Source organism: Myotis davidii, unplaced genomic scaffold, assembly GCF_000327345.1.
Source record: "Myotis davidii unplaced genomic scaffold, ASM32734v1 scaffold293, whole genome shotgun sequence".
NCBI classification, from domain to species: domain Eukaryota; kingdom Metazoa; phylum Chordata; class Mammalia; order Chiroptera; family Vespertilionidae; genus Myotis; species Myotis davidii.
Window position 1 is genome coordinate 749767 of NW_006285115.1, and position 15678 is coordinate 765444.

A 15678-nucleotide genomic window follows, 5' to 3' on the forward strand; every position below is an offset into this window, starting at 1 on the left:
CCTACATATGCAAATTAACCGCCATCTTGTTGGCAGTTAACTGCCAATCTTAGTTGGCAGTTAACTGTCAATCTTAGTTGGCAGTTAACTGCCAATCTTAGTTGGCAGTTAATTTGCATATAGCCCTGATTAGCCAATGAAAAGGGTATTGGTCATATGCCAATTACCATTTTTGTCTTTTATTAGATAGGATACCCAGAAATGCAGTTGTGATCACATAATAATTACTTTTTTTTGAATTTCCAGAGGTGAGTAACATCTATACTGTTTTTAATAGTGCCTGTACTGTAGCAGTTTACTTTCCTACCAATAGCATATAGGGGTTCCCTTGCCACCATGTTTTTGCTAGTATTTGTTATCTCTTGTATTTTTTATAATAGACATCCTAACTGTGACCTATATCATTGTGGTTTGGCTCTGCCTTTCCCTGATGATTAATGATGTTGAGCACTTTTTAATGTACTTGTTTCCATTAGTATGACTTCTTTGGAGAAATTATTCAAGTCCTTTGCCCATTTTTTAATTGGATTATTTGTGTGTGTGTTTTATTTTTTTACTTTTTTGCCATTGTGTTTCATAAGTTTCTTATATGTTTTGGATATTAACCCTTTATCAGATAGGTGGTATGCAAATGTTTTCTCTTATTTCAGAGGTTGCCTTTACATTTTGTTGATGGTTTCCTTTGCTCTGCAGAAGCTTTTTATTTTGATACAGTTTCACTTTTTATTTTTGCATTCATATTATGCATCAAATGGAAAATTAAAAATTTGTCAAAATCACCAGAGAGTTTAAATTACTATCATTTTCAATGGATTGTGCCCTTAAGTATAAAACTTAAGTCATGCTTGAAACCAAGATGGTGATCTTTTATGCTCACCCAAGTGATAGAGTTAAATACATTTTTTAATAAATTAATGTCATTCTGATATTCGTTCTACCTTTACTGAAAATGTGAACTCCTTAAGGATTCCCAAAGGCACTTCGTCCAGGTACTGCAGTCATTTTTATGGAATAAAAACGCAAAATTCCACAGAGACTGGCCTGGAACAACATGATTCTCTGTTATCCCTATGGCTGGTATACAGAATGAATGATTAGAAAGAATTACATAAACTAATTGAATTATATTTCCCTTGGGCAGAAAGAAATCATTTTTAGACTGCCAAAAGTTCCATCTCTGGGGTTTACAAGAATCTTTTACTAAATTAATTAGAAGGCTTAATGGGAAATACAAAAACAATTTCTTTAAAAAAATCTAAGTGTCACTTAAAGTTCTTGATCTTTTCTGGTTCAAAAATTAAGAGGGATGCCTTTCTTTTTGTTCATAATCATTTATAGTATTTTGCTGCACTCTATTTAATATAATAAAATGCTTCCCAAGAAGAATTCACTAATTTAATTCCAGGAATTAAAGAAATAAAAAGCTGGTGTATTCATGGAATAATGTTGTAGACCATGGCAATCTAGACAATTAAGCTATACCCCAATGCTACAGTTACTCAACTTGCATTCAAAACGCCATGCCAGGAAATGCACAGAAGTGCGAGAACACCAGAGCAGTGACGCATTCATTGTGGACTGCTTAGCCAGAGCAAACCACCAGATTGGCTAGTAAACATGCCAGTCATCTCTATGACAGTTGTGTTCTCCCTGAGGTGTATAGTTTAATTCCAAAAATGTGTCCTGTGATCTCTGTACTTCCCAGAAGTGTAGAAATGTTTTATCTGACATTGTCTTTATCATAAAACATTTATCTCATAGAATCTTTCCTTTTAGCATTGCTGTTTTTAACGTAGTGGGATACTTTCTTCAAATTAGATCTTGGAAAACAGAGTATGAGTTCAACCAAAGAACATGTATGATCCATGCATGACCCATGGACACAGACAATAGAGTGGTGAGCCTGGGTGGGGGACAGGGGCATGTTAGAAAGGGCCAAGTTTATACTCTAACTTGGCAAAATGAGGTGTCAAACATGGACAAGCAATCCAAAAGATGGAGAACACTTTGTAAGGAATCTGTAGCTTTGTAAGGGACATGGCTGGTGTGAGTGTTTAAGAGAAGCCTTGACCCCACTTGTTTTGCTCTTCTCATTTAGATTTGACCTTGCTCTTGCAAGAATAGCGAAAGTTATCTGCCCTTAACATAGAGTTTCAAGATTTATAGACCAGAGCAAATGAAGAAATAGAGAAAAATATCAGGAAGAACATGTAAGAAAAGATCTAATAAACACAGAAGTATGTGTGAATGGAATAGGCTATGAGGCCAAAAGAATAGACACACACACACACACACACACACACACACACACAAATGAGCAAGAGAGTATTAATAATTATTTCCTAATATGAACTAGTGTTTGATTAACTCTATTTTCTCCATCTAAGGTACATAAATAATTTTTTAAGAACAATACACTTAAAATATCTCAAATTTTCATCAAGAGGATACTGACTAAATAAATATGGTACCTCCAAGCCATGTAATATTAATAAGAAGGAAGTAGAACTACTTATGGTAATGTAGACTAATCTGCAATGGTAGATTAAGTAGAAAAGCAAGGTACTCTGCATGTTTGATAAATATCCCCATTTATGAGATCTTCTTTATTTTAAACATGTGTTTACAACCAAAAGTGAGAGATATTCTGTACAATGACTTGTGGGAAACAGCTAACCATTTGCTGGGGTGATTCCTACTCAAATCTTATCCTGAAAAGCATACTTATGAATGCATGATTTATTACAAATTAAAAGACAGTGAGAAAAATACTAAGTAACGTTAAAAAATGCTTTTATTGATTTTAGGGAGGAAAAGAGAGAAATATCAATAATGAGAGAAAAATACCAGTTGACTGCCTCCTGCACACACCCTACTGGGGATGGAACTCACAACCCAGGCATGTGTCCTGACAGGAAATCGAACCAGCAACCTATTGGTGCATGCGACTATGCTCAACTAACAGACCTACACAGGCCAGGGCTTGAATAACTTTTTTTACTAAGTCCCTTTCAAACTTGTCACAAACCACAGAACCGTTAGAGGAAATCTCAGTAAGTTTGGATACATTACCCTTTTGAATGTCAACATGCACTATATATTGATTAGAAATTAACAAAAAATAGGAAAGTGTATATAATGTAGATGATAGACAAAAGGTGAATAATCTTATTATATAAGAAGACTTTTATAAATGTCAGCTCACATTTGAGGAAATACAAATACATGCACACAAACATTTTTTTCTTTAATCCTTTTCTTTCTGTTTAGATAATTTCTTTTAGTTCTCCCTTTAGATTAGATATGGTGGTGATAAATTCTTAGTTTTTCTTCATCCTAAAACCCCTTGATTCCTTCTATTATGTTTTCATGGTTTTTTTTTATTTTATTTTAGTACTTTTCTTATATATTTATAATTTGATATAGTATTCAAAACAATGTACCAGCTCTATTGTTGCAGTTATCCACAGTCTCAACAAAAAAAAGGAAAATGTTTGAATATCACCCTTCTCTCTTTTCTTTCATCTCTGTGTATGTGTGTACAGAATTGAGTTAATTGCATTTTGCAAAACCACAGCATCCATTTCATACCCGAACACAAGTTTGTTTTTCTCTAGCACTGATTCTATTTTTTTAAACTTACTTCAAATTATCAGATTGACAAAAGAAAAAAAGAGTTTGCTTGCATTTTTCTCCCTCCAGCCCTAACATAAACTTTTTTCTCACTCTTCAAGGAGCTTTAGATATGACCACCTGTTCCATTGTTGACCTGAGTGTTCTTTTCAATCAGCACTGCCCATGTTTGTCCATTGCTCTTGACGCTTTAGCCAGGAAAGACAGACTTGGACATTAATTCATAATGCCCTTTGGAGGTTGTTGTTTGTGCATTGCAACATAGAGAGAGCTATAATAAATAGGTCAGCTAAGTAAGAAGCATATCTATATCTCCAACTGATTGTCAGAAGGTATGCCTGAAAATTCTTATACCCTGGTTTCCCATAGGTATTAAATATTCAATGTTTGCAGACCAAATAACCATAAGGACATTTAGCGTGCCCTAATGTATTAGTACAAAAAGGATGTTTAAAATAAAAAATCATTGAATTATAATAATTAATATAGATGAAAAAATGAGATTTTAAAAGGTAGAGAAACAGAATAGTTATTTCTAATACTATATTTAGATACTTAAAGCATAAAATATAAGGCATTTCACATCTGTAGAGAAATCACAGACTATTTTAGGTAAAATTTAGATAATAGTTCTTGGAAAAATAAATTATACTTTTGAAAAAGTAAATCAAATCACTCACTTCTTTCATCATAACAATATATGCACGATGAGTTAAGGTATTAAAAGTGTTACCAATGTTAAAATTATAGATGAATACAATAAGACTTTTATTTAAATATTGCTAAATAAATGCACTTTCTAAAGAGAGATGCAAACCCAGAATCATTAAGTTAAAAAATATAAAAAATTTCATAGTATATTAGTTTTATAAAACTCTAGAGAAGATTTTCAATTTTTCAGAATCTAGTGGATTTTATTCATAATTGTAAACACTATATACCAACCAAAAAGCAAAAGGCAAGCAAGCCCAAAGAAAAATTCTGTTAATCAAAGGCTATGACTACACAAAGCACAAAGATCTACAAATGATAAATAACTAAATGAAAAGGTGCTAAATCTTCATAGTAACCTAGAAAAATGTGAATTAAAATAATGAAGCGATAAATTTTCCTCATCAAATTGGTCAACACTTTTAAAAAGTATGTATTCATTTAATAGTATACAGGAAAATTGGTATGCTCAGTCTCTCAGTAAATAAATACGATTTGTCAACACTTATTTGGAATCCTTTTTAGCTATTAAAAGCAATGGGTTAGGACTCAATTATAATTGAAAGGTTCCTACAATAGTTAAAACAATTGGTTTCCCCAGCCTCCAAAACTGTGAGAAATAAATGTCTCTTGTTTAAGCTATCCAGTCTATGGTATATTTTGCTTACAACACTGAACAGACTAAGGGAGGTGGAATGGTGAGAAGATTTTAAGAGGCATTGTGTTTGGGATAAAATGGGTGGAGATTGTACAATCTGACTGCCATCTGTCAAGGAATGATTCCAATTCCCTAGAAGATGTAGTAAGAGTTAAAGCTGCTGGCCAAGGGGCCAATAAATGGCAACACAAGACAAAACAGTGGCATCAAGGACCCAGTCCTCTCTACTTCTCCAATGATTCATAGCCCTTGCCCATTAATTGAAAAATTGCCCAAAATGAAGTGAAGGAGTAGAGAGAGTCCACCATGAACTGGCCAGACTATCTTTTCTACTATTTATGGATTTTAAGAATAAATGAGGTAGCATCTTCAGTGCAATTTTATATATCTTAATAAATACTTTGAAATTCATAAATATAAAGTATTTATTGATACGGAAAAGTATCTAAATTATAATTACATGAAAAATTGCACTATATAACATGATATGTTATTACCCTGTTTTAATTTTGATATTTTATTTACATGTGTTTATGCATAAAAAGTATCTTAAAGTTCATATTCCTCATTTCATTTTCTCTGGAAAAACAAGTCACTAAAGTACATGTTTATGTAAAAATATTAGAAATAAATCTAGAAAATTTTAACAATTATTCTCATAGCAATGTTTATAAATACTAATATATACAAATTAATTTACATAAACATTTATTTATGTATTTATTTATTTCATTCAGAAGAAGAATGCCACATTATACTAGCAAGAGATAGTTTTTAGAGATTACCACAGGCAATATATGCAACCACACAAACAAGATATATGCCTCATATACCAGGAAATTTAGTAACTAAAACATGTCCTTTTCCATGTTATGTATGGTTTTCATTATTTAGAATAAAATCAACATAACATCAATAAGTAATTAAGCTTTCAAAAATATGTGTCAGAAATTGTGCTAATTGATTGACATGCATTATCTAATTTAATTCCCACAACAATCTAAGAAGTAGTTGCTATGATGACCCTCACTGAATAGCTAAAACATGTCTTCAGAATGTCAGTACATAATTTTTTCAAGAACACACAGAAGGTAAGTAGGAAAATATAGGTCAATCATCTTTCCCCTTAATGCATTTAAGCACCCCATCACCCCCTCCAAAAGGATCATTTACTGAGTATCTATCACCTCTTATGTACATGATCATACAATGACCCTATGATGTATAAACTGTATTTTACTAAGTTAGGAGAGAGACAGAAAGGATTTAAATAAAATCTCCGCAGTCTCACTAAGCTGAAGGCTTCTTTAGCCCCTCTGCTTCCCTCCTTTACCATGTCTCTGTCAGCAAGAAGGATTTGGAAGAACTCTCCATTATCCAGAAAGGCTCATGAGATTCTCATGTCCCAGGCATAGTCTCAAACTTCAGGCAACCAATATTTCCAAACAGATTAGGCATTCCACAAAAAATACCATATGTCCATTAGATCACATCGGACTCCTGAATACTGGAAGAAAGATCCCGAGAGTACTGTAGGTGTTGAGGATTGCTACATGTAACCACCTCTGGGCACATCCATCTAGTATTTATTTATTTATTTTTATTTATTTATTTATTTATATTTATTTATTTACTTATATTTATTTACTTATATTTATTTATTTATTTATTTTTCTATCTAGCTATCTATTTATTTAGTGTGTGTGTGTGTGTGTGTGTGTGTGTGTTATCTGGATCATTGAATCTTCTCTCATCCCTAGACATCCACAGGCACCTGTGTATTCTAAGATGAGAGAGAGGTAGGCATGTGACAAATTATAAACCTTCTGAGGTACTTTTTTCAATGGCCATATCCAGGATTTAGTTTAATGAAGGTTCCGGCTTCAGAAGTTTAAGATAACAAGAGACAGAGGGGAAAAGGCAAAAAGAGGCTGTGATTTTTGTTTGAAGCAGCTGGAAAATTCAAAAAAGAAATGGTGAGGGACTGAGCAGTTAAACCATTAATAATTGAAGAAATAACTCTGAAATCTACAGCAAGTAATTTGATTGTTCTCTTGAATTACTATAGATTTAATCAAAATTATTCAACTTACATTAATCTTGATCTCACACCTTGAGCTAGTCCATTCTGTATCACAGGAGCATTAATACTCATTAGTGACATCTGTGCATATGAAACATAGAATTGCATTTTTAAGTAAACAAGACATTAAAGCATAAATTCAAAACAGTTTAAATATTTAGAATTGCTCTTTTCCTGTTCAGGTAAAAATAAAACCAAAACCTAAAAAACAAAAACACACACATTCCCATGAGCAGAAGGCAGTCTATTCCCGATTTCTTATCCTTCAAGGTAACTGGGCTGAAAGAACAAATCAATTTTCATTTTTGCCATCTTCCCCATGGCAATGAAAAGAAGGAAGAGTTCTAGAAGATCTACAGTACGTGTAGGGCTAATCTAGGAAACTGAAGGCAGCTATGGCTGAACTCCATCGCAATGAGCAATCCATCTTCATCCTGCCTTCCTTTTGTACAAAGTCAGTGGCAGGACTAGGGAAAAAAAGTAATAATAATGCTGCAAAGGCAACTTGGTACATCTGAAAGACATTCTTCTTTGTCACTTGCATCTCCTAGAAATGCCCCTACTCTGGATTTGCATAAACTAATTTGCTACCAATGAGCAGAAGAGTTATTATACGATTTCATAAAGAAAGCCACAAAATAGCTTACATGCACATAGGGATGAAAGAACCAGTTTACTTAGGAACACATTAAATACTAAGTGTGTAGTATTATCCCTCCACAGAGCAAATAATAGAATGTCTTCTCATCCTACCTGCTGTTTCTATTACTGTGAGCAGTTACCTTTAAGTATATTAAAGCCCAATTAATCTGCATTTATTGAAATTTATGCTAATGTGTAGAAATAAAAGAAGGGCAGAGAAAATGTATCAGTGCATTGCATTAAGTAGAAAAGGCAGCATCTGTCATCTTAACTGTACTTAGCTCTAGTTTTATGAAGGAGCGTAATTAAAATTAACTTTATCAACTTTCCCTTGACAGTAAGTCTTAAGTATTGTGAGTTAAATTTACTTTCTGAGATTTAATAACAGAAAAACAAAAATAGCTACCTTCCCTGCAGACAAGAATTTGAGAGGCAATCATTTGCATTTGTTTCACAGTGTGTTCCAGAAAAGCCACTCTTGCAGTCACAGGTATAATGATTGATGCCATCAATACAAGCTCCATCATGGAGACAGGGTTTTGATAGATATTCATCCATATTTACTTCACAAGTGATGCTTATATAGAAGAAACAAAACAAAACATGAGCCTATTTATAAGCAAAACACAAAAGTTTGTTCATTATGATAAATGTCACCAAGAAATCAAAACTTCCTTCCTATAAAGATAATTTGACATCTTGTAGCAAAATAAACAAACAAACAAACAATAAATAAATAAATAAATATAATTTTAAGGTTAATGTGTTTAGGTATGAACCCTCAGACTACTGATTTAATGTGAATGAGAAAAAAAAGCAAAACACCAGCTTAATCTACTTAATAGATTATTTTTAGCATGAGTTCTTTATTGTGAATATTAGTGAAGTAATGAATCATATCAAGTTATCACTGTGAGTATTAATGCCTACATTTTTTTGGTAATGATTCTTGAAAATTAAATATTTATTACCTATAGGAATTAAGAGTTAGACTTTTTCTAAATTTGGTCCTGGTGAGTCTATTAATGGGCTATCTGAGATTTCTACTAGTAAATGTAATCTAACTTTGGCTAATTACCTAGTGTTTTCAAAGGCCACGTTTTGAATATTTATTAAGCACCTACCATGCACCACCTCTGTGCTCAAGTAGAAGTACACACAAAAAAAATCCACAAAAGAGAGGAAGAACAACATGTTAATCCAGAAACATGTCAGAGAGACAATTTTTATAGATAGAAAACATCTAGAGAAAAGTATAAGCCAAACTTTAATGGGAAGCTAGACTGTGTTTTAGGTTTCACACGACGCAGATATTAGGAAAAAGTAGAGAATCATTATAAAATTTTTAGATGAATCTCTTTATTCATTGTGTTCATCTGTACTGAGCAGCTACATACAAAAATTACCATCACTCGTGTGCCAGGCCCTGTGCTGAAGGCTTTAAACACATTGTTTTAATTAATGCTCATCAAACATGAAGGGAAATAATAACTTTAACCCACTATTGAGTAAACAAGGATTTGGAGAGTGTCAATCAGTCTTCCAGATCACATAGGCCATTGCAGCAGATAAGGGTTCAAGTTATGTTCTCTGTAACTTGTATTTCTAATCATTAGTTTAAATGGACTATCTTGCAACTACTCTGATATGTGCACAAGCTGTTATGCTGTGTAGTACAATGTACACTGTTAAAAGAACGACAATAGGCCCCAAATGGAGTAACTTACACTAAGCCTCATGTCACCAAACTGACACTTAATTACAGTTTTAGCTCTCCCAGTAATGGAATCTTAAGCCAATCAATCAGAAATAGCCCAAACAGCATTAAGTTATGTAATCTATCTGATAGACAGATGCCATGCCCTGAAGGAGAGTATAGGCATATCTGAGAGACATCGTGGGCTTGGTTCCAGACCACAGCAACAAAGTGAGTCACACACATTTTCTGCTTTTTCTGTGCCTGTATGAGCTATAGTTACATTATACTGTAGTCCATTAAGTGTGCAATAGAATTATGTCAAAAAACTAACAATGCACATACGTAATAAAAAATAATATATTGGTAAAAAAAATGTTAACTATCATCTGAGCCTTTGGCAAGTCATAATCTTTTTGACAGTGAAGAGTCTTGCTTTGATGTTGAAGATTCTGACTGATCAGGGTGGTGGCTGCTGAAGGTTGGGGTGGCTGTGATGATTTCTTAAAATAAGACAACAATGTGGTTTGCCACATCGATTGGTTCTACCTTTCATGAACTATTTCTCTGTACGATGCAATGGATGTTTGACAGCATTTTACCCACAATAGAACTTTTTTTCCAAATTGGAATCAATCCTTTCAAACCATGCCACGGTTTCAGTTAAGTGGATGCAATATTCTGAATCTTGTTATTTTGATTATCCTCACAGCATCTCCACCAGGAGGATATCCCATCTCAGGAAACAACTTTCTTTGCTCATCCAAAAGAAGCAGCTCCTCATCCATTAGCAGGAGTGTATCCTCACCCTCATCATGAGACTGCAGCAGCAATTCAGTCACCTCTGCAGGGTCAACTTCTAATCCTGGTGCTCTTGCTATTTCCACCACAACTTCAGTTACTTCCTCTGTTGAAGTCTTAAACCACTTAAAGTCATCTGTGAAGATTGGACCAACTTCCACCAAACTCCTGTTAATGTTGATATTTTACCTCTTCCCCATGACTCATGAATGTTTTTAACAGCATCTAGAATGGTGAATCCTTTCCACAAGGATTTCAATTTACTCTGCCCAGATCCATCAGAGAAATCACTATCTATGGCATCTATGGCCTTACAAAAAGTATTTCTTCAATAATAGGACTTGAAAGTTGAAATTACTCCAAATGGATGTGGTGTTAGCAAGCATCAAAATGACATAAATTTTGTTGTACATCCCCATCAGAGCTCTTGGGTAACCAGGTGCACTGTCAATGAGCAGTAATATTTTATAATAAATTTTTTTTCAGAGTAGTGGATCTAAACAGTGGGCTTAAAATATTCAGTAAATCATATTGTATTGCTGTCATCCAGGCTTCATTGTTCCATTTGTACAACATGGGAAGAGTAGATTTACAATAATTCTTAAGGGCCCTAGGATTTTCAGAATGACAAATAAGCATTGGCCTCAATTTAAAATAACAAGTATAATTAGCCTCTAACATGAAAGTCAGCCTGTACTTGGAAGCTAGGCATTGCCTTCTCCTATCTAGTAGCTATGAAAGTCCTAGATGGCATCATTTTCCAATAGAAAACTAATTCATCTACACTGAAACTCTGATATTTGGTGTAGCCACCTTCATTAATCATTTCAGCTAGATTTCTGGATAACTTGCTATAGCTTCTACATGAGTTTTGCCTTGTACTTTTATATTTTGGAAATGGCTTCTTTCTTTACTCCTCTTTAATCCCCTTAAACCAACCTCTGCTAATGTCACATTTTCTTCTGCAGCTTTCTCACCTCTTTCACCCTCCATAGAACTGGAGAGAATTAGGGTTTTGTTCTGGATTAGGCTTTGGTTAAAGGGAATGTTGTAGCTGGATTGACTATCCAGGCCACTAAAACTTTTCCACATCAGCAGTAAGTATGTTTGGCTTTCTTATCATTCATGTGTTCACTGGAGTAGTACTTTTAATTTCCTTCAAAAACTTTTCTTTTGCACTCACAACTTGGTGCAGGAGGCCTATCTTTTAGCATATCTTGATTTTCACAGGCCTTCCTTACTTAATCATTTCTAGGTTTTGATTTAAAGTGGGAGATGTGCAACTCTTCCTTTCACATGAATACTGAGAGGCCACTGAGGGTTACTAATTGGCCTAATTTCAGAAGTGTTTTGTCTCGGGAAATAGGAAAGTCCAAGGAAAGTATGAGAGATGGGAGAACAGGTGATCAGTGAAGCAGTCAGAACACACATACCTACGTTCATCATCTCATATGGGTGCAGCTCATGGTTCCCCAAACAATTATAATAGTAACAGCAAAGGTCACTGATCACAGATCAGCCTAAAAAAATACAATAGTAATGAAAAACTTTGAAATATTGTGAGAATTAGCAAAATGTAACACAGACACGAAGTGAGAAAAATGCTGCTGGGAAAATGGTGCAATTTATTTGCTCAATGCAGGGTGGCCACAAAACCTCAATTTGTAAAAACAAATAAAAATGATATCTGTACAATAAAGCAAAGCACAATAAAATGAGCTTTGTCTTTAACTTAGAATAATCAACTCACTTTTTTGTTTAGTATAACTTCCTTATTCCTGCTCTCTTTAGGCTGTGAGGGTCATTCATTTTATACAACTCCCTTGGAGCTCCTAACTGCTACATTGAATGCTGCCCATTTCAAATAGCTGTTTGCTCAAATAAACTTTTATAATTTGTAATATGCCTCACTTTATCTTTTAACAGTTACAAGAGTAAAGCATGGCTCTTATAGCCAAGACGTAATATCTAGTTGAAAATAAAGATAAGCTTATAAAAGAATATACTATTATAATGCTTATAAATAGTTATAAATAAGCTAGGGGAAATAAAAATAAATACACTTATTACCATGAAAATATAATGATAATAGTAATAATAATAATAATAACAGCTGATATTTAGAGACCTTATTATGTGCCAAATACTATTGAACATGTTGTATAAATCAACTCATGTAAACTTTATTATAATTTTCTGGCATGGAAATTAATTTTCCCACTTTATGGAATAAAAAAAAATGAGGCACAAATTATCACAGCTAGTAAATATTAGTCAAATCTACAGCCGTATTTCAGAAGCTCATCAAGATTTAGGTTTAGGATATAGTTTAAAAAAGCATTATAGCGTAGATTAGGTAAAAGAAAGAAAGAAAGAAAGAAAGAAAGAAAGAAAGAAAGAAAGAAAGAAAGGAAGGAAGGAAGGAAGGAAGGAAGGAAGGAAGGAAGGAAAGAAGGGAAGAGAAAGGAACGCTTTTCCTAAATCTTAGTGGCTCATGACACACCAGTTTATTTCTCACTCATACTCCAAACCAAGGTGAACTAGTGATCTACTTTATCTTTATTCTGGGACCCAGGTTAATGGAGTGCCTTCTACCTGGGACACTGTCATCAAGGATGAAAAGCGAAAGAGGTACTTGGTAAACATACACTGGTTCTTATATCTCCCACCAACGTTTTTTTTCTTTATTGATTAAGGTATTACACATATGTCTCTATCCCCTCATTGCCCCCCCCACAAACACACACACACACTCATGCCTCCACCCCCGGTGCCTGTGTCCACTGGTTATGCTTATATGCATGCATATAAGTCCTTTGATTGATCTCTACCCTTCCCCCTCACCTTCCCCTACCTTCCCTCTGAAGTTTGAAGGTCTGATGGATGCTTCTCTGTCTCTGGATCTGTTTTTGTTCATCAGTTTATGTTGTTCATTATATTCCACAAATGAGTGAGAGCATGTGATATTTCTCTTTCTCTGAGTGGCTTATTTTTCTTAGCATAATGCTCTCCAGGTCCATGCTGTTGCAAATGGTAGGAGTTCCTCCCCTTTCATGGCAGCATAGTATTCCATTGTGTAGATGTGCCACCGTTTTTTAATCCACTCATCTGCTGATGGGCATTTAGGCTGCTTCCAAATCTTAGCTATGGTAAATTGTGCTGCTATGAACATAGGGGTGCAGTCAAGGGGAATTGTTTAATGGAACCTCTACTTTCTACCACCTTCAAACACATAAGTTTCCGTAACTAAAAAAGAAATAAACATGTGGAGAGCGACAGACTTCGGTTCTGAGTATCTCCTACACATAATCACCCATAGTAAGAAAGAAGGGAATACTGTTGTTTATGAAAACATGGACCTTGGGGGCATGAACTAAATGAATTGAAATCACACAGTGAAAGACAAATACTGTGTAGTAAGTTTCATTTTTATGCGGAATCTGAAAAGGAAAAGCAGGTCAAACTCATAGAAACAAAGAGAATAAACATAGTTGCCAAGAAATGCGGGGTGGTGAAATGTAGAGAGGTTGTTAGAACCATACAAACTTTCAGCTGTAAGGTGAATAAGGTCTGGGATTATAATGTGTAAAATGGTGACTCTACTTGCTAATACTGTATTGAATAATTGGACATTGTTAAGAGAATAGAACTTAAATGTTCTCATACACATCCAAAAATAAGATACAAATTCTGAGGTGAAGTATGTGTTAATTGACTAGATTGGAGAATTTTTTTTATAACGTCATATGTGACATCATCAACACCTTGTAAGCTTTAAATATCTTACAGTTTTGTCAATTGTACCTTACTAAAGCTGAATAATAGATAGAAACTGTACATTAACACAATAGATGGAAAACCATTATTATTTTCTAAAAATGGAAAATAACCAAAAAATAAATGCAACAAATACATAATTACCAATCCATCTAAACTTTAAATTCTTCTCTTTAAACCATGGATTAAAATATCAATGTCGTGGCACGACTGAAAGATGTACAGATAGTTTGTATACATTCCTAGGAGCACATCTCTGGTGTGGTCTGGTTTACCCACACCAGATGCCTGCTGCTGCTCAATGTAAATTTAACCATTCCACTATTTTTTACCTCTCATTTATATTTTAAATTCCCTCTCTGTCATTTCAATCTCTGTATCATCTTTAGGTCTCATTCCATTGATAGTCTGTTTTTTCTTACTTTTGTTGATTGTCTTAATTTGTTATTGACCTACCTATAAATAACAAGTCAAGGTTAGGTCAACAAAGGAGGAATGCAGGAGGCCAGAGTGGTGAGGGAATTATGAATTTGTTCAGTCATCGCACACCAGGTGGCTGAACCTGTATGACTCCAGCCCCCAGTGAGGGGAGTTGGTGGCTTTTAAAGGACTTTTGGTGGGTTTTTCTGAGTGGAGACTTCTTTATGCATACCCAGAGGGGAGAGAATGGAATGTGGTCACCGCAAGTGAAAAGTGGTCTTGGCAAAGGGAATGTCTATAGTGAAATGACCTGAAAGCCAGTTCCCTTGGGAAGGGTATCAACTCAATTGCTCCATCAAACCAGTCAATATGTTTTCTGAGATTATTCCTGAAAGAATGGTGTCTGCCTAACTGGAAACATTTTATGATAGTTGAACTATTTTTTTTAAATTTGAGTATTGTTAATAATAAAATATCTTATTATAAAATTCTCATTTTGGTTTAAAGAAGCTCTTATCCTATTATTTATTTTGCAATTCAAAATGATTAGTAGTGTCAATTTGAATTTGCAAAGTCATTATTTCCTAAATTCATTAATTCTATTGTTAAGTATTAATTTGATTAGGTCATTCATAAGTATTATCCTAGTATGTAAGTCAGAGTTGTTTTCAAAATGTTGCCACTATATGGATGTATTCAGTTGTAGATAAGCAGACTATGTGATCATTGACATTAATAGTAAGTTATAAATACTTTAAGGGTAATCTGATAATTGTAGTTAGCTAATTTTTATTAGGCAGTATCCAAGAAAACATTTTAAATGAGCTGGTATTTTAGTATGGATTGAATGAAACCCACACTTTAAATAGGAAGTGTTGGAGAAATGATACTGTAGACAGAACTATCAGGAGCAAACATAGATATAAGAAAAAATAATGTTTAATTCTAATCTAGGCTGATAAAAGCAGTAGCCCTCATACTTACCTGTGTTTTAGAATCATCTGGAGAGACTTTTTAAACTACATCCTGACAGACCTACTCCTCAGAGATTCAGATTTGGAAATCTGTGCCGGGAGCCGGTCCATCCTTGCTGTTTCAAGGGGCCTGGCATATATGGCATACAGTTCTTATTATGTTTGCTCACCTTCTTGGCACTATGTGTTTTAACCAAGGTCACCTCTCCGAGAAAGGTTGTTTCCCCAGGTAGGGATTTTCCCCTGAAGTTAGGGAGGGAATAAAACCCCTTCACTAAGTGCC

At 34.2% G+C, this 15678-nt stretch overlaps 1 pseudogene; it reads right to left on the reverse strand.

Moving 5' to 3' along the window:
• Positions 1 to 9801: 9801 nt before the first annotated feature.
• LOC102759824 lies at positions 9802 to 11667 on the reverse strand (annotated as a pseudogene).
• Positions 11668 to 15678: the final 4011 nt, after the last annotated feature.